Consider the following 21,092-nt stretch of genomic DNA (forward strand, 5'->3'; position numbering starts at 1 on the left):
GGGCTCAATATTTGAAATCTGCAAATCCCGGTTCTTTTATGAACTAGCCTACAACACACATACACTAAGTTTCGTAGTTTTCAAATGATTGCTATCTACCGGATATTTTCCGAATTGCTAATTCACGATAGTGAACGACAGTAGCGTGTATGAAATGGAAATTATATATTCACTTGTTGCTAATGATGTACGCATTTAGTCACCATAACTTAACGTTCAACTATTTCTTCTAAACATATGCAGTCACAACTTAGTTACCTAAGAATACAATATCTACGAAAACAACTAGTCACAATATAAAACATATACTTGCACTGACTTGGTTTTGGTTTTCGACAATATGTGATGGTAAAACGTCTGATTTGAAGTAAACTAATAACTCTATTCGTCAGGCAGGAATTGTACATGAAGCTGAACAGTGCAGTGACACCGGAAAGTATGGATATAGCTAATGATTCATGTTATAAAACATATTGCATTATATTTGAAAGTCCGTTTACTGGCGGCGCACTACGACGAATTTACATGTATATTACAGTATGAATATTACAGTATTACAGTATGAATATTACAGTAAGTTCCAAATTAGCGACTTAAACATATTCTCGCCGAGTGTAACATATACACATTCAAATTACAGAACGCACGTATACATACATTGTTATCGGATAATTAATAAACTTCAGGACACATATTACGCTAGCGTAGAAAATTATAAAAGCCTAACTTGGAAACCACGCCTGTAGTACTCAGCCGAATTAGATGTTATATACAAGTCTAGTAATCTTACAACGCGTCGGAATACAGAACTACCGTAGTAGATGATGCCAAGTTACATTAGTTATAACCGCGCGGCCAAGGTATAAAGTTAGAATATAAATTTGACAATGTGCAGAACTAGGTTCATTGTTCAAGCAAGATACAAATAAGGCACATTTTAAGCAAAAATATGAAAATAGCAAAGTAAATATGGCTTACCTTGACACAAACAGAAGGATTCCAGGGTCTGATGCATGTCTCAGACCATGGTGCTAATATAGCTGAACCCTCTGCTTGTATGATATAACTAATTTCCCTAATATGGAGACGACGCTTTACCTATCTTTTGAAGAGTTGTGCCTTCGAAATATTACTCAATTGTGGCAGATAGCTTCAGAGAGTATAATTGCTTTTGCTATGTGTTGTCTGAAGAGTTGAGTAATAACCAGTAATGTATGTGCTAACAGGCGTGAATATTTGACCATTAAGCTGTGGCCGGAGCGGTCACTACATACACTAGAGTGTATACTCAATTAAGCTTTTAGCGGCGTGTCAGCACAGACAGCCGTCAGCTTTGCAAGATATATGCCAATAACAAGTCTGGAATTACATGAATACTTTAACAAAATGTAAGAGATATAAACTCGACTTAGTTGAGAAATATCTGAATAATGTTAGATACAAATATGCACATTTTGTAACTGTTATAGTATCCCAAACCCTGCTGTAACGATAAGAACCTTATATTGAATTATATTAAATCAACCATGATATCATGTCAATCCATATTAAGTATTTAGTTTTCAGTAAGATAACCCCAAAAAGAAAGGAATTTCTACTTTAGATGATCCATGGGGATTCATACTTAGGGGATACATTTGTACATATCCATCCACAAAGGAACACCTCAGTGACTATACAGACAAATAACCCTACTTGAATATATGAGCGAAGAACACACACACACACACACACACACACACACACACACACACACACACACACACACACACACACATGGAAAACAATACCACACATTTTCATAGTATCTATATGTTACCATTAACTTATGTATCCTTCATTTAACTTACTGTTAGGATAAATTGACCTCAATGAATAATTACATAGCAAATCTAAAACCAAAGAGACCGAAAGACTGTAGTTTATTTGTAGAGGCTAACATGGGTAAACTTGACTCATTTTGTAGTGCTGATAACTATGGTCGTATGTCGTTAGTAAGTGTGATCATTTTACAAGATTCGGGCATACAATCCTCACGAAATCACATAGGCAATAATAAACGTAAATGGTATTGCGTTCCATTCCACGTCGAACTGGACTATAATCCAGGCATGCTACTTTGTGCTCTGAGAATATCAGATAATAACAGATAACAGATCTGATAGATTGTCTTGCTCTACACCCAGTCAATTGTACGCGATTTGGGGCCGTTCTGCTGTGGCGGCCACTTGGCAAGAATGTAAGAATTCTTTTGAATCTGAGACAGGTTTACCCTCCCCTGGAGGCCGACATGAACGCTGACAGACCTTAACATCATTATGATTTCTGGCAAATCGTCTGATGGCCAAAGGATCTCATCCAACTAGCCCTCAATGACATGCCAGCTTTCAGCATACCAATAGCGTGCCATTTTTGTCAGTTGAGGAGGCCCATATTTGCTTATCAACAAGGAAATCAATTCTTGTCGAGCTGTAAGAACAGTTTACTGAAACTTGATATTTGCCTATTGACGGTTCGCCATAAGCACGCACGCACCCTTCAGTGGTTCTCTTTATATAACTGCACGCATCTTGAACAGTAAACCGAAATCTGTTGTGACTTTATGCAGACTGTGATTATTGCAGAGATAACGAAACCTTAGGTCAAACAAGTAATTCGATTCCCGCCCGACATGGGAATTGAGCAGCCGGGAGAGAGAGGTGCGCTAAGTTGACTCACACTGTTATTGGCTGTTACCTCTGGACAGAGAGAATACAATTGTTCTAGGCTAGAGAGGGAGACAAATCTCTCTACACTACTGCAAGGTAGCGTGTCTTATCTGCTTGTTGGGTCCTCAGTAGCCATGCCTGTATAAGATTAGTACAACTATGGTGTATGGACGAGTTAATATGGCGATTCAAAGTAAATCTGCACATGTTTTCGTAAAAAGATATTTCGCAAGAAAATACATTGAATACATCCGATAACTATGATTCAGTTTTGAGGCACTGAATCTTACGAGGTACATGTCCATCGTGTATTTTTGACAGCAACGTTTCTCATAAACAAAGTCAGCGATGGGTTATGATGAACAAAAAACAACTGCTATATAACAGGAGCGACACATTTATGTAGCACACAATGTTTATGCTCTGAACGTGTAGTTGAGATCTTGCAGGTTCTTTACTTTCCATAATGAAACTTTGAAAGAAAAAGTATATTCCCGTCTCTCCCGTAGAACTGTAAAATAACTGCAGTATATGCTAACAACTACGTATCGATAACTCACAGTATGGCTGCTCAGAATGTGTTGCTGTAATTTGGGGAAAAATATTGCAAATAAATCAGAGTTTAAGGTTTTAGGATTTTGATAAGTTGAATGGATGCTTCAAATGTTACCAAGTTACTTCTATGTTACCACGTCTTCAGTCTGTTTCCAATCAGCCCTTTAACCAGCTGTTATTGAAGAATTTGTTTCATGACAACTTTCATGGCACATGAAAGATATTTCCAGCCATTTCATATGTGTGTAGCCGTGCTAATAGGTAGCACTGTAACGTGTCTTTACTGTGACTGATATATTGAATATGAACCACAATCATTACGCTAAGATGTTGACTGTCCCGATTAGTATGTCAGTGCCTGATTTACAAAACTACACTAACCCCATTATGTATATCGTGTTAATTCAAACACCTACAATGATACCAAAAATAATAAAGAGTTTAATCGAACAAACCTTTGTCAATGTTTCTTGAAAACATTCCTTTAGGCATACCCATGGCATTCCCATGGCATGCCCATGGGCACCAACTGTGCCCCCGTCCTTGTGGGTCTGTTTATGCATATGAATCAGAATTTCTGCTTGGGTTGGAAACATCAAAACGAGGTAATTTGGCCAAGAAGTTTAACTTAAGCTTCACTCATATCGATGATCTGATATCGTTCAATTGCTATCAAATAACCAATTCCCTTCTGATTTATCCCTAGGGGCGGTGGGGTAGCCTAGTGGTTAAAGCGTTGGCTCGTCAAGCCGAAGACCCGGGTTCGAATCCCCACATAGGTACAATGTGTGAAGCCCATTTCTGGTGTCCCCCGCCGTGATGTTGCTGGAATATTGCTAAAACCAAAACTCAGTCAGTCAGTCTGATTTATCAACCTGAACTTAAGGAGACAAGTTAGACCGTCTCAGCTGTTTCATATTTAGATCTCTCCACAAGGCTGTATGATAAATTGGGTGTTTTCAACTTCCTAAAAGTCGACTTTCCTTTCATGTCGAACAATATTCCAACAGCTCCAGCCTTTGGTGTTTTCATTTCACAACTTTTGAGAATGCTCTTTTTACCAACATTTCAAAGCGCGTCATACCACACTTGCTAAGATGTTGTTTGATCAAACTTACAACATTCAAGGTCTCAGTAAAGCTTTCTAAAGGTTTTATGGATGCATCAGTGATAAAGATGATGTCCCATGCAATTCCCTATTTTGTAATGTACCATACGTTCCCGACTTATTTCAGCTGAACAATTGAGTAGGCTTTGCATATTTTTATGACGGGTGCCGCCGGTGGGGTAGGATAAACTCACCTTTCGCGATCGTATTATCACTATTTCATAGTGATTCATAAACATATGCTCTGTCATCGTATCGCATGTTGACAATCATTGGATTGTCTTGTCCAGACTCGATTTGTTTACAAACAACATCGTACAGCTGTAATAATATCTGTTCATGATATAGTTACAATTGTACAATGGACTCGTATAGCAGAGATTTCTTATGAATGTGGGTTCTGTCGCTTTCTATTTCAAATGCCTTTGTGAGTTGTCAGTCCAGATTTGAAGAGGTCATTATGTGACGATGTCGCACTGGCCAGACTAGATATACCTATTAGAAAAGGTGGCAGAGGATCCTCCTTTTTATATCTCTTGTGATGAAATAATCACGGTCAAGCATGTCCTGCTTGACTGTTTTGATTTTTCCATCACAAGGGGTAAGTATTACGATGTCAATTCACATTTTATCATTGCATTTTTAAAAAGGATAGAATTGTAAGATACATGTTGGTATATGTTTTGTAAATAGATAAATGTTTTATAAATGGTAGTTTATATCATAAATTGAGATTGTTAGTATCTGTATGCTCAAATTAGGTTAAAGTACTGTAAAGTTATTGTCCTCCTGAGAGGGTACGTCCCAAAACATTCAAAGTACATTTAAACATATCATTTTATTTAACCGTAGACTATATGTTATTCTGATTTATGGCTAGATTGTATGATGTATGTATGTATATATGTATGTGTGAGTGTATGTATGTATGTATGTATGTATGTATGTATGTATGTATGTATGTATGTATGTATGTATGTATGTATGTATGTATGTATGTATGTATGTATGTATGTATGTATGTATGTATGTATGTGTGTGTGTGTGTGTGTGTGTGTGTGTGTGTATGTATGTATGTCTGTATGTCTGTATGTCTGTATGTATGTATGTATGCATGTATGTGTGTATGTAGAATATTAACTGGAGCAGAATCAGAAACACAAGGAAATACAGTTCAATTGAGTTATGGAAATATGAATTTTAAATTATTCAACTAATATCCTGTAAACAGTACTTACCGGGGAGTGGCGGTGTGGTAGCACCCTCACGCTGAAGGACCCACATGGATGCACAATGTTGAGCCCATTTACTGGTGTCTCCAGCAATAGCTGACTTACAGTAATCCAGTTAGGTTTTACACATTTATTTAACTCGCCACAACGCATGACGACACGTTTCTTTACAAATATCCAGTTTGAATTCAAATAACATTTGTCATCATGAACTGAATCATTGGGCAAGAAGAACGCAGATTCTCTAATGTTATCGACTATTTGAGCACAGGAGCTTAATTCCATATAAACAACAGCATAACTATGATACACTTTGTTAGAAACTTGTAAAAGCTGATGCTAGGGTTTACCCATTACCCTAAAGCAGCCGTTCAAGGGGAAGTCATGCAATTCTAAACTAATTTTGTGCGAGATAACTGGCACATGCATGGACAGGAATACCATTCATAAAGAAAACAGACAGGACCTTTTGTTAACAAGGATCACGATTGTCAGCTTGTGCTATAGGATTACCGAAACGCGGTGATAAGAACATGTGTCGGCAAAGTTTACCCTGCTGCTGCAAAGGCACCTGTCGCTTCAACAGATTGGATAAAAAGACAAGTAGCATTCATGTCTTGAGTTACGCATTCGTGTAATGCATTTCCAATTGAAAAATGGGTATCATACAAAGACCATGAACGCAGTATGTGGTAGATCTGGACATTAAACACAAGTCTCTCTTACCTCTCCTGTGCATTTCTATTGAATCAGAACTCCGTTGGCAGCATACAGCAAAACATCTTGAAACTTGATAGACAGATTTGAATATTTGCCATGTACCGTTGCCAATATTTTTAACAGTGCACTGCTACGAGTTACACTACTTGATAACACTTAAATGAAGATTTAATTACGTCATACATAGATGTGTGGAGAAAGTAAGATTTTTAAAATAATTATTCGAAATCATATGTTGTTTGGGACTAATTCTTCTCCGTGAATCACACATATAGGATCTCATTTCAATGCAATGGCGTGTGCCCTCAACAAACGACAATGTTGTCAAAATTGTTTTACAGGACACTCCAACACACTTACACGAGGTATAAGGCCATCTGGATTCTTTTCTGTGTTTCTCTGAAATTGCATTCCGACGTGAAAAATGACAACCTTTATCACCTCAATTTCCCCCAACCACGCTGGGGAATGTACGCCATCGTGTGATAAGTGAACACTTCAACACTCATAGACAAACAGGGAAGCTTAATATGTCTTCATTTATATTTTTTCAAGAAATGTTTTCCTCGCTTGTCTTCATGAATTAATTTATAGACTATTGTCTATTGATCTAAATTTAAAATCTTTTAAAGCAATTTATTCATTCATATATTCATTCGTTCGTTCATTCATTCCTCTTTTGCTTGTTGATGGCAGAGATGAGAAACACCAAATATTACGAAGAATCTGACACAAGTATGTGTCACACGTTGATCAAATTAGTACCAGGTCACTATTGCCGCTCTCACGTGCATCAGGTTACATTTATTATTTATACCTACACATATTTATCCGCCATATAGCTGGAATATTGTTCAGTGCGGCGTAAAACTAAATTCACGAACTCACTCACACATATTTAAAGCATTTACAGTGTGGTGAAACACAAAATCAGTATTGTATTTGGCCACGGCAGGAATCTGGATTACAGAGGTCCCTAGCGATCGATTACCTGTCGTAGGAGACAGTTATAGTGTGAGTGTTCAATAAGCAATCATTCACTCGGTCCTGTGATTGGCTGAATATCACATGATGTATATACTTGGTGAATTCGCCAATGCAACGTCATACACACGTTTAACGTGTATACTGCACTGTCCATATGTCATGTTACTATGTGATTACTGTGGGGATGAAATACTATCAACCTCAGAACGTGTAACAGTGTACTACAAGGATGAGGACGTGTGTTATGTGCCACAGGGCGGGCATTCACCAGAAGCTTATGAACAAGTAGCAGTGTGTGTGCAGGGTGATAATGTCATATTAGATCCCATATGCAGCGATCACTGCCCCGTATTTGTTAACATAGCAGAAATGATGCAGCACAAGAATTCATTCAAAAGGAAAATCTATGATTATTCTTCAATGGATGTTAATGGTATGAATAAAACTATCAAAGAGATAAACTCAGATATATTTTGCTCTTCGGGGAACGTAGATAATAACACTGAAAACCTTACATCCTTGTTATTGAATATCATGAATGAACATATTCCAAATAAAACTGTAACAATTAGAACCAAAGATCCCGCGTGGATGAATAACGAAATCCGATCCTTAATAAGAAAACGAAATCGTGTTCATAAGATTGCAAAAAACAGAAACCTTCCTGATGATTGGACTAAGTTCAGAACACTTCGGAACAAAGTAATAGCAACAGTTAGAAATGCAAAACGTGATTTTGATGCAAGAGTTGATGAATCTATAAATAACACTCATGGTACTAAAATGTGGTGGCGATTAGTTAAGAATTATGTGAAAACAAATTCGATAAAATCGTCCTTTCCATCAATTGTCAGCAATAACATAGTTTATGACAATGAACAAGATATTGCTGATGTACTCAACTCATTTTTCTGAGAACAATCCCAAGTTGCTAATCCTAACGCCGATCTGCCTGATTTCGAACCGCTTAAAATCGATCATCCTATGTCATCTATCACAATAAGTAATGGAGATGTTCGCGATATTCTTCTGAGTCTAGATACATCGAAAGCCACGGGGCCTGATGGCATTGGAAACATCATACTGAAACTAACTGCAACCTCTTTAACCCCGTTGTTAGCTAAGTTGTTCAACATCTCTCTTCGTAATAAAACGTATCCTACTTCTTGGAAACTAGCTTCGGTGATTCCGCTTCATAAGAAAGGTGATGAACACGATTGCTCAACCTTTAGACCTGTAGCGTTAACAAGCTGTGTCGCTAAAGTTTTTGGAAAATGCATTTTTAAATACGTCTTCAACTTCCTCAGGGATAACAATATTTTATCAAACTTACAATCTGGATTTATGCCTGGTGATTCTACAGTAAATCAACTAACTTATCTTTATAATTTTATCGCAAGTGCCGTAGACCAAGGAAAGGAAATCAGAGCGGTATTCTGTGATGTAAGTAAAGCCTTTGACAAAGTTTGGCACAAAGGTATTATTCATAAACTTTATGCTTATGGTATACAGGGAGAACTTTTGGAGTGGTTTGAAAGTTATTTAGATAGTAGAATGCAGAAAGTGGTAATAAATGGATATAGTTCAGGTATCAAATCTGTGGAAGCTGGTGTACCCCATGGTTCCGTATTAGGACCACTTCTGTTCCTCATTTATATTAATGGGAGCGGTGGGGTAGCCTAGTGGTTAAAGCGTTGGCTCGTCACGCAGAAGACCCGGGTTCGAATCCCCACATGGGTAAAATGTGTGAAGCCCATTTCTGGTGTCCCCCGCCGTGATGTTGCTGGAATATTGCTAAAAGCGGCGTAAAACCAAACTCAGTCAGTCAGTCAGTCATTTATATTAATGACATTGTAGATGGTATAGACAGTAACATTCGCCTTTTTGCTGATGATACATCAATATATGCTATAATAGATGATCATATTACAGCAGCCGCAATTATAAACAATGATTTGGCAAAAATTTCAGAAAGTGGCAGGTAAGTTTTAATCCTAGTAAGCCTGAGAGTATAACATTCACTCGTAAAACGAAAAATAATGCCGGGCCGAACTTACTGAATGAATGAATGGCGAAACTATTAAAGAAGTTGATAACCATAAACACTTAGGTATAACACTTCAAAGCGATTGTTCTTGGAAAGTTCATATAGGTGACATGGTAAAGAAAATTAGTCAAGGATCAATTGTCTGAGAGGTTTGAAATATCGTTTATCTCTGGAAAACGCTAAATACTTTATATAACTCCTTTATCTTACCACTTTTTGATTATTGCTGTCATATATGGGATAATTGTACGATTGAACAGGCGATTTTCCTGGAAAATTTACACTTAGACGCATTAAGAACTATATGCGGTGCGGTTCGTGGCACCAGTCATGATAAAATATACAAGGAAACCAATTATAGCACACTGAATCAAAGACGACATCGCTCTAAACTTATAACTTTCTATAAAATGTATCATCGTCTGACTCCTGATTATCTGAATGATCTTGTACCAGGTAGAGTATTTCAACAAAGCAACTATAATCTTAGAGATAGTACTTCCATTCAAACTATTAACTGTAGAACACAGAGATATTATTCCAATCATTCTTACCGAGCGCGATTATGTCGTGGAATTCATTGCCCGATGGAGCTGTTAACGCTATTTCCGTGAGGCAGTTTAAAACCATGATAAATCCAACAGAAACTGACAACTACTTTGATTTAAATTTTGGGACTAGATTTTGTCAAATCATCCATTGTCGCCTCAAGCTCGGTTGTAGTGATCTGAACGCAGACAGATATACTCGACATATATCAGAAACAGCCAAGTGTTCATGTGGTCATTATAACGAAGACGTCATTCACTACCTTTTCACATGTCGGAACTATCAAAATTTAAGAACGGTGTATTTTTATATTCAAGGATACGATGTGAAAACTACCTTATACAGTAACGGCGCATTGGATAACTCAACAAATTGTGACATTCTCAACTCATTACACCAGTTCATTTCTAAAAGTAAGCGCTTCCAGTGATTATCATCTCTACATATACATCTATATTCAATGCAAGACAAGATTCATATAACTTGATTTTCTGCGGCAGCTCTTTTCGCTACTAGGCACAACCAACACCATAACCAAATATTTATTATTCAATCATTTTTCTGAGTGTAATTTTGTCTCAATATTATTCTTTTCTTGTCCGTCTATTTCAAATATGTATCCAGCTATATTGGAACCGTGTACTGGAGCGGCGTTTATATAAGCCACTAGGCTTGTTCGCCTATCCAGGTTTCTGCATTGGCGGAATAAAAATATGTTTAAACCATAATGTCATATATATCAGACGGGGAAGCAACGCACCAAGAGGCTTTGAATCTGTTTCTGTCTATGTCAAAGAACAAGGAGTCATATATCCTAGAGAATCCAAAACACTAGTAGGTTTATCCCTGTATCTGTTCACGTTAAGAAAGAATGCAGTGATACAGCACCCTGCACCAAGCCATCTAAGCCTCAGCAGATCGTCCACATCGCGTGTCTAACGTGAGTATTTCAAACAACCAGAATCAGCCCCCATCAAGATATCCATTCCCTACACAGGTAAACCATTACATCAAATCAGCCGAGTCCTGAAACAACAGGCAGTCATAGACACAACCTTCTCAGCGTCCTCCAGCCTCAACAACCTCCTCCATGCCAACGGAGGAAAACAACCCACCGTCAACAACAACAACCCGAAATGTGTTATTTATAAAATAAAATGTGATTGTGGACAAAGCTACATAGGTGAAACATCCCGACCCATCAACACCCGAGTCAAAGAACATCGCACCTTTGTTGCTAACTCTGACACCAAATCAGCTGTCTCTGACCACATCAAAGCAAACCCCAGTCATCAAACAGAGTGGTCCGACTTCACCATTCTCGCCAACAACCAAACAAACGGACTTCACTAAATGCAAGCTCACAGAAGCCATTCACATCAAACGCCATGAACCCGCCATCAACCGTGACCAAGGATACTTCATTCCATCAGCTTATGATCTACTCCTCCACCAAGCCCAATCTACTGTATAAACATCGCACCTATTGTATAAACATCTCCTTCATTGTACCACTCCTGTATTTATACATCTCTGGCTTCCATTCACTATCCTTTGTGTACTCACTGGCTTCATTAGATTACTGCTTAACCAATTATGGCAATTATGTTGTTTCCTTTGTCAATTACAATGTATGTAGTTTCATTGTTATACACAGTATAAATATGCAGGTCCTCCACTTCATGTATCACTCTTGCTTGACAACGGTACAAGAATCTGTATCGAAACGTCGCACTCACCAAATAAAGAAGTTGTTATCCATAAAACTTGTTCCATATTGTACGTCTCAACTTCTAAAATGCCACTCAAACAAGATATGGATACGAGTCCAAAGAAATCCTACTTCTACCTGTTCGTGTGGACCATGCAGGTAATTTACAGGATATACTGAAGGAGAAGATTTGCGAGACTGTTCTTGTGTGTGACTTTGTGAGAAAGCAACTGACTGAACGTACAGTTGACATTCGTTTTATCCCCTGCCCCCCGAGACTAACAGAGTCGTGTTGCAATGATGGCATTAGAAATCACAATTCAGAAGCAGGGGGACAGTTCATTATTCATATCTTAGTTAAACCCGTTAATGGCGTGGTGTTTTATGATCCACGGGGACCATTGGCTTACAAAAATGATCCCACAAACAAGTCAATCACCCGGATGGAATTCCATGAATGGTTCCGTGCTTTCACATTGCCTCGGGGAGACTAGGCATAGCTGAGGCAGCTGATAAAAGCAGGTAACAGATCTCATCTGATTATTCATTGTTTACTATGCATGTTATGTGGTTTGTGAATAACAATTTCTTTCTTTTCTTCTTTGTTTTAAACCTCATTCATGAATTGAGATCAAAATAAATACCCAAAATCTCCTGGAAAAATAAGTTCACCTGAAATATGTGAGTAAAAGTATGAAATGTAAGATGTAAGGATGTAAAGATGTAGGATCATCCATGTAAACGTTGTTTCTGAGTGAGATTACAATCGTTATTCCTGAGGCTCAAGAAGCTTTTTTCAACCAGTTTTTACACCCCGCAAACCACTGTCCTCTATTGAATCAGCTGCAAAGTGATAATCAACCATATTTGCCGAGGATCAAAGTCTGATAAAATAGGTCTCAATGCTTAATACAGAATAGATTAGACAGACACACAAGAAATGAATTGCTTCTCTATTGATAAATTTCCAATGAACGCATTGTTTTTGCAGCTCAAATCCGTATCCTCATGAAAATGTGGAAGCTGCTGGTATGAATAGTTCCTGTTCCTATAAGCATTAAATAATTGTCATTTGTATAAGAAAGTAAGATTGTTTACGGATAACAACTTCTTTTATTATATATGATGCGACGTTTCGGTATGGATACTTATACCGTTGTCAAGCAAGAGTGAAGTACTACAGCACAGAACAGACTTATATACATGAACAGGGATTAAATAATAACAACATGTAGGTATGAATCAAGGGATTAACAACAATGCATGGTGGTAATAATGTAGTGACAATAGGAGGAAGCCAATGGTGTTAGAGGCAGAAACAAAATACATGGCTGATGAGATTAATTAGCAATGATAGCTGGAGTGCACTAATCTGTTGTTTTTATCAGTTCACTGTATGCAGACGGGATGAGAAATCCCTGGTCTCTGTTGATTGAGGGCTTGTGCCTCCGGATTTGAACTGCTTCTGCAAGTTTTCTTTTGGTGAAGTCCTGGTGTTTTTTCGATAATATCTCTACATTGTCACAAATTATGTTGAGACATGTTGATTTAGTGGTAGATGATAAGTGTTCTGTGATTCTGATATTTATGGGCGGGAGGTTTCGCCTACATAGGCTCTCGCCACAGTCACAATGGAGTTTGTAGACAACATCTTTGGGTTGATGTTGTCGTTTTGAGGTGTACCTCCTCCCTACCTACCTGCCTCCTACCTACCTACCTACCCACTTACCTCCCTCCCTTACCTACTTACCTCCCCACCTACCAACCTCCCTCCCTACCTACCTCCCCTACCTACCTCCCTGCCTCCTTCCTTCTTACCTCCCTCCCTCCCTGCCTACCTAACTACCTGCCCTCAGCTACCTACCTCCCTACCTTCCTAGCTACTTACCAGGTTAACACATGCCTAACTGCCTGCCTATAGATTAACACCAGGTAGTGATGCCAGAGACCTCCATAGAATTAACCTTCACCTATAGCTTACACACAGGTGGTATGTGAGAGAGACACCCATAGATTAACACATGCAGGTAGTGATGCCAGAGAGACACTCCTATAGATTAACACAGCAGGTGGTGATGGCAGAGAGACACCCATAGATTAACACATGCAGGTAGTGATGCAGAGAGACACCTATAGATTAACACATGGTAGTGATGCCAGAGAGACACCTACAGGTTAAATCATGCAGGTAGCGATGCAGAGACACTTACAGGTAAACACATGCAGGTAGTGATGCAGGGAGACACCTACAGATTAAGACATGCAGGTAGTGATGCCAGAGAGACACCTATAGATTAACACATGCAGGTAGCAACCCAGAGAGACACCTACAGGTTAACACATGCAGGTAGCGATGCCAGAGACACACCTACAGGTTAACACATGCAGGTAGCAATGCCAGAGAGAAACCTACAGGTTAACACATGCAGGTAGCGATGCCAGAGAGACACAGGTCATCACATGCAGGTAGTGATGCCAGAGAGACACTTATAGATTAACACATGCAGGTAGTGATGCCAGAGACACGCCTACAGGTTAACACATGCAGGTAGTGATGTCAGAGAGACACTTACAGGTAAACACATGCAGGTAGTGATGCAGAGAGACACCTACAGGTTAACACATGCAGGTAGTGATGCAGAGAGACAACTACAGGTTAACACATGCAGGTAGTGATGCAGAGAGACAACTACAGGTTAACACATGCAGGTAGCGATGCCAGAGAGACACCTATAAGATTAACACATGCAGGTAGCGAAGCCAGAGACACGGCTACAGGTTAACACATGCAGGTAGTGATGCCAGAGAGACACCTATAGATTAACACATGCAGGTAGCGAAGCCAGAGACACGGTTACAGGTTAACACATGCAGGTAGTGATGCCAGAGAGACACCTACAGGTTAACGGGTAGCGTGCAGGTCGATCCCTGTAGTTTATCACATGCAGTTGGTGATGCCAGGTCGATCCCTGTAGTTTATCACATGCAGTTGGTGATGCCAGGTCGATCCCTGTAGTTTATCACATGCAGTTGGTGATGCCAGGTCGATCCCTGTAGTTTATCACACGCAGTTGGTGATGCCAGGCTGACACCTGTAGTTTATCACATGCAGTTGGTGATGCCAGGCCGATCCCTGTAGTTTATCACATGCAGTTGGTGATGCCAGGCCGACACCTGTAGTATATCACATGTAGTTGCTGATGCCAGGCTGACACCTGTAGTATATCACATACAGTTGGTGATGCCAGGCGGACAATTGTAGTTTAACACATGTAGTTGGTGATGACAGGCCGACACTTGTAGTTTATCAGATGCAGTTTGTGATTCCAGGCCGACACTTGTTGTTTATCACATGCAAATGATGTTACACATTTTCCATGATTTATCAAACCCTTAACGTTAAAGCGCATTCTGATTGGTTTGTCGTGTTTTCAAACATTACATTCATGGATAGAGGGTTCATGGTGAAGAATGTGATTACTGTCGTTGCCGAGATTACTGATTGATATTCGAAGGACATAGCTCTTGTACGCATAAACCTATGTTTAAGGGACTTGTTATTTCAAATAATACCACAGTTTAGGGGATATCTTGTAGTCTGAACTTTTTCCACTTCATAGATGATACATAACATATCCCCCAAAGAAGTGATAAAAATAACGTTTCGTGGTAACAAAGCTAAATTCTCCAAGTGAGTTAGATTTCAGTGTCAAAGATTGCAAACTGCCAAAGTCGTCCGTACTCCCCGATGGAACAGGATAAGATGGATTTATAGTGAGTGAGTGCGTTTAGTTTTATGCCCCATTCAGCAATATTTCAGCTATATGGCGGCGGTCTGTAAATAATCGACTCTGGACCAGACAATCCAGTGATCAACATCACGAGCGTCAATCTACAAAATTGAGGTACAATAACATGTGTCGACCAAGTCAGTGAGCCTGAAAGAGGCGCCGACTATCATGGGTTACTGAAGATCAGTTCTAACCCGTATCTTCACGGTCAGATGGATTAATATCACTCATGAGAAGGTTCTATTTGCACTGGTTATTAACCAATCACAAGTCTCCTAATGTATCTAAAGGGAAATATAAACATATACTGCTAACAAAAAGGATATTTCAATGTCGCTGTTCTGTTGGGACGGATTTACAATACCATGGCCTTTCTCCAGCAGAACAGGGCGGGCTTGTCAATACTTTTCATAAAATTAGGCCAAAGATACGCAAACCATAAGTTGTTCGAATTCCACGATATTTGCAAGAAGCGTGACATACGCCAGAGTAAATGACTTTTCACTTTAAAAGGCCAAACAAACAGATGCTTATCATTACCACTCAACCCAATCTTAAGACTATAATGACACATTGAGAGCTTCTGTCTGGTACCTCGAAGCGTGACGTTCTCGTTAATTCAACGTCCACAGAAACATCAGTTGGCGCTCGCGGCGACGTTTTCAGCCGTTAAGGATCCCACGTCAAAGGGATCTACGGTCTTCGTGTAAGACGTCAGCCCGACTGTCAATTCTGACTCTAGGACATCGACGTCAGCGTCGCCAGTGGAGCAGAAAACACTTGTGATGGGGAGTCCGTGAGAGGAGAAGAGTCAGGTGTCATAGTTAATTTTGTTTCCATGACCATATCCCCTCATTTGCAACCCACTAAACACGCCTGGGGTGAAATGGAACGTCGTGTACAACGTCATCTGAATCCTAATACAACGATGCAGGAACTCCGACAAATCCATTCTCAGGTATGAAGGTGTGAATATGCTCGTTACCCCCCTTTTTGTGTTGTGGCTCATTTGTATATGTCAGGTGCGCTGTTCGGTTTACTCTCATTCTGCCTACATCTGATTCTGCCTACAGACATAATAAAAGTGTAGGCAGAATGAGAAAAATCAGGCCACCCCTAATTTAGAAATGAACTTGCCCATGACAATAACATAACACAATATTCATTGTATTCATATTTTATTTATAGTAGATAACATGAAATATATAAAATATAGACTTTTTATACCCGACGTGTATACCATTATTACCAGACATGTATACAATTATTGTAATTGTAATGCCATCATCATCAGCATCACCATCATCACCATCAATTTCAATTTCAAGAGATGACCAGAGGTATCTAAAAACTGAAGCTTTGTCCTTCGACCTTGATGAAAGACTTCCTTAAGTCTCTGCAAACGAGAATCAAGTTCCCGATATACTCGTTTTCTCCCATTCGGTTTACCATCATGTTCCAGTTGGATTTTCTTCTTTCTGTCCGTTGATTCAATGACCTTCAACCTGCTGATAAACTCGAACAGGTTTGGGTGGGACTTGCAAAGGGACCTGATCAGTCTAGAGTGCCAGCCCTCTAGGTGATTGTTGGTGCGTGGTTCGGCGTTATCAAATTGATTCCACATGGACTTGTGGAACAAGGCATCATCATCCACCCAGGTACTCGTGACGTAGTCGCAGAAGTCGTGCACAAGGGGGGAAGTCGGGTCTCTCGTCGAGTGTTTCAATCCAGGCATCCTGAACCCGATCTAGAGGGAGCAGTGGCAAACAGGCAGCGCTTCCGACTACAGTTTGGACAGCAGGATCCTCTCTGTACTGTCGAACCAAACCTATGGTTTGGATCTTGCGCAGGATACACTGACTATAGTGAAAGAGACATTCTCGTAGATGAGAGTTGGGGAAGACAGTCTCGAGTGCCTGAATGGCAGGAAGCTCAAAGTCGGTCTGGATGGTAGATGGATCTAAATCGGCACCTGTTACAGTATGGACAGCATTCTTCAGTTGCTGGAACAGCCTGATGTAGGTCAGTCTTTGTCTTATTAGGCATTAGGGCAAACGCAACAGGGAACAAGGTGGAACCAGAGAGACAGTGAACAGCATACAGCTGGTTCCAAAGGCTGGGACAGGAATGGAATGTACCACCCATGAATAGGGTGTCGGCACTCTGCATAGTCTCCATCATGTCTTCTGTGGAGAACACCAGGATTCTGTCGTCGACAGCATCGTCTATGGTCTTCTATACCCACTGGTCTTCTATGCACACATCAGCCAGGGTCTGCAGAAGTGGATTATTTCGGCGGTGTCGGTAGAGACCAGCATTAATGCCAGCAAAGGAGGGTGTTGTGGCAGCTTCATCGACGGTCAAGGTTCCCATCTCATCTTCGAAGATCTGTTGAATAGAGTACTCGGATCTTTTATAACGCCATGAAATTGTGGCGATGAGTTTCGGAAAAACTCATCAACAGGCTTTATCTTTCCACGGCAGTTGGTAAAGACACACTTCCAGTGAGTCACAGTCTGTCTGCGGTTGTTCTGGCGATACCTAAACCCTTCATAAAGGACTTGCTGACATCCAGCTTAGGAAGTGACAAACTCAACATTCTGTAAACCAGCCATATGCAGCAATGGTTGGTATAACTAAACTCAGTTTATATACCATGTCAGGGTTGTAGGTAAGGTTTAGAAGAGCAACCATCCTGTTCAGAATGAATTTTTTTGTGAGCAATCACCAAACTAAGAAGTTTGAGAGAATCGCTTTTTTAATGGATGATAACAATGGACTACTTTTTGAACGCCCCTCATGTATACTACCCCAAATCATCTGAAATTACTGATCTCAGTTTACTATCTCCAACACTCACCAACAACCGATATTATTACGATTTGCAAAATCTGTCTACTCACTATGTACATAAGGACTGACTGATTAGTTTGGTTTTACGCCGCTTTTAGCAATATTATTCCAGCATACCCATGGGATTCGAAGGCTGACGAGCCAAGAACAACTATGTTCAACATTGTATTTTATTCATCTCGCAATTATTTAAAATGAATTATTAAAACTCTTTATGGCAATAACAGCACCTTGTTATTTGTAAGGCAATGTGAAGTTTAATCTCACATTGTATACTCGGGTCATTCTCACTTACTCAAACTCAAACTCTGTATTCTCTAGAAACCGCCATCGGCGTACAGCAGAAGAGATAAACGTATATACATTTACATAATATACAAAAACAGCAGCTTACACGATAGCAAGATATAAGATAGCACCAATATTATATTTTTAAATGCATTAAATATATGATTCATAGTAATTTAGAAAGGCCTTTAAAAGGTCGCTTATACTGGTAGTAGACAAAAGTTTCTTAAGACGGACAAATTTGGAAATTCTAGGTATTTAGTGTTCAGAGACGATGTCGCAGTTGGAAAAACTTCACATCTAAACAAGTAGTGAAACTCGTCTCCAACAGCGTTTGGATACTAACAAAGTGGACATTGTCGGTCTTACGTGGAACGCTTAACCATCGGCCAGTCTCAATTGTTATTTAATGGTTAGATGTTCTAAACATCAAAACTGGGTAGATATATATATTTTTTAACACCGGTTCGAATGAGAGAAGACATGTTTTGGGGCTAGAGATCAATATTAATTGACTGTTGAAAGTGAAATGTTACATTAAAACATCATGAATCCTCCGTAAAATATACAATGGAAAAACAAGTAAAGTATTTTTAAAACACTGGAATGGAGGTGGGTGCGTGCGTACGCTCGGCTTGCAGGGTCTGTACGCTCAGCGTACGTGAGGAATGACACCTGACAAAAAAAACCCGCGCAGGGCATGCTTCCTTAGCATTGTTCGGTAGGTCCGGGCGCCGCCGGAGATTACCGAGTTAAATCAAATCATCTCTGTTTTATTACCTACGTGGGCGAACATATCGGGGTTCATATTTTTCATGCTTTATGCCCTAGGGCAAAATATCACTTTGTCATGGTGACGTGACGTCATGAACAATGTTATGACGTCACGTTTCATCTGTGACGTTGCGTTCTTAATGCGGTGGACAGCCTATGTTTGAACCGCCTCCGTGGTGTAGTGGTTAGAGCGTCCGCCGGAGGAGCGGAAAGGTAGCCGGTTTGATCCCCGACCGCGTCATACCAAAGACGTTAAAATATGGTAACTTGTTGGTCCCCGGCCTGCGCGCTCGGCATTAATGGAATTGCAACTGCGAGATTAGTCAGTTCGGTGACGGTATAATGTGTCTGAGTGGGGTATTCTTTCATGTTTCACTGCGTATGGTATCCTCAATGGCTGCTATATAAAACCAGCTTATGTCACGGGCTAATTACACAACAGCCGCACATACACATACGCATGCACGACGTCGTACGCTTCGGAAATATTCCTAAGCAGCGACGTTAAGCCAATTTCACGTCCTCACCCTATAAGCCGTAAAAGTTAGGTTATTTTCTTCAATTTGACGACTTTGGTAATACAGAGAATATTATAGTCGTGCCCATGTCATACGCTATGTTTACGACGCTCGTGCCTAAATATCGGTAATACCAACATTTAGGCACTCGTAATCGTCAAACATAGTATGACTATCAAACCCTCATATCTATCTCTATTGAACGCACTTAACACTGGTTAAATGAGAAGACAAGTGCAGTTGAGGTGAAGTCAATTTTAATTGACCTGGTAAAACGTGACATGTTACATTAAAAACACCATGAATCCTCCAAACCCCCCAACACTGTATTATTTGTGATATTTCTGATGCTGCTAGAACGATGCTTTGGGGAACTTTCTATGAATGTCACTTTTGATGCAGATGCTTAGCGTTCGAAGGCGGTAGTAGACTTCCAGTGTTCATGCGTTAATCAACACTGGAGGCATTGTGGAAGGCGAATTTACATCCTCCCGCCTGAAAGAATGACCAATGTATGACTTTGGGTCATAGCCACAAGAGACGAGCATACGCTAGGAGCTTTTATGTAGAAGCTATCGTACGTTAAGCACTGAATTTGGTCGTTGACTCTATAAGAGAACAGGTGGCATCGGCCGGTATACCTGTCTGTAACTTCTGGAGAGTTACAAAGCGCCAACACCGGACAAAAGTGGTGAACTTGGTGCGTCACAAAGTCGGTTTTGTTGATTTACTGAAGAAAGTGAAAAATGCTGTCCCTTTACCCGCTGGAACTCCTTTTGAGCATAGTGACGACCAGTCCAACACAGGGTGTTGGCGCCTGCTTCGAGATGAATAAGCCTGACTATATTGAGGCATCCTGGGATACTGGTAGAAACACAGACCTTGCTAAACGCACAGTACCGGGAGACCAGGAGCCTACTTGCCGGGACTGGGGTGAGCCCGTAGTACAAGCAGAATCCAGAATTTACCACTTCAACATGGTCGAGTAGGTTTTTCTTGGTGGTCGCGGCACATGCTGACTGCTTGTATCTGCCGGCCTCCAGGTCAAGCTGCTGCAGGTCTGAGTTCACTGGGCGTATTGAAAGGCTACCAAAGTATTTGCAGACATGATGGAGGGGCCACGCACTAAAATATTCATACAACCACTGCATATTAGATCTAAAGGCCAGGCGTGAGGAGCATCGCTTCTATCAGGTTTCTTCTCTCCAGGAATATGTCTCGCTGTTATGTAAAGCCGAGGGTAGCGGACAG

General features: G+C 40.1%; 1 long non-coding RNA gene across 1 annotated transcript; it reads left to right on the plus strand.

The window, feature by feature from the left end:
• Positions 1-479: 479 nt before the first annotated feature.
• Positions 480-19,975, plus strand: LOC124273158. Its single transcript, XR_006897564.1, has 3 exons — positions 480-490; positions 3,002-3,007; positions 19,868-19,975. It is a non-coding gene; the product is annotated as an uncharacterized LOC124273158 (long non-coding RNA).
• The last annotated feature ends 1,117 nt before the right edge of the window (positions 19,976-21,092 follow it).

This window comes from Haliotis rubra, unplaced genomic scaffold (genome assembly GCF_003918875.1).
Source record: "Haliotis rubra isolate DU_JTF1 unplaced genomic scaffold, ASM391887v1 Scf1770, whole genome shotgun sequence".
NCBI lineage: Eukaryota > Metazoa > Mollusca > Gastropoda > Lepetellida > Haliotidae > Haliotis > Haliotis rubra.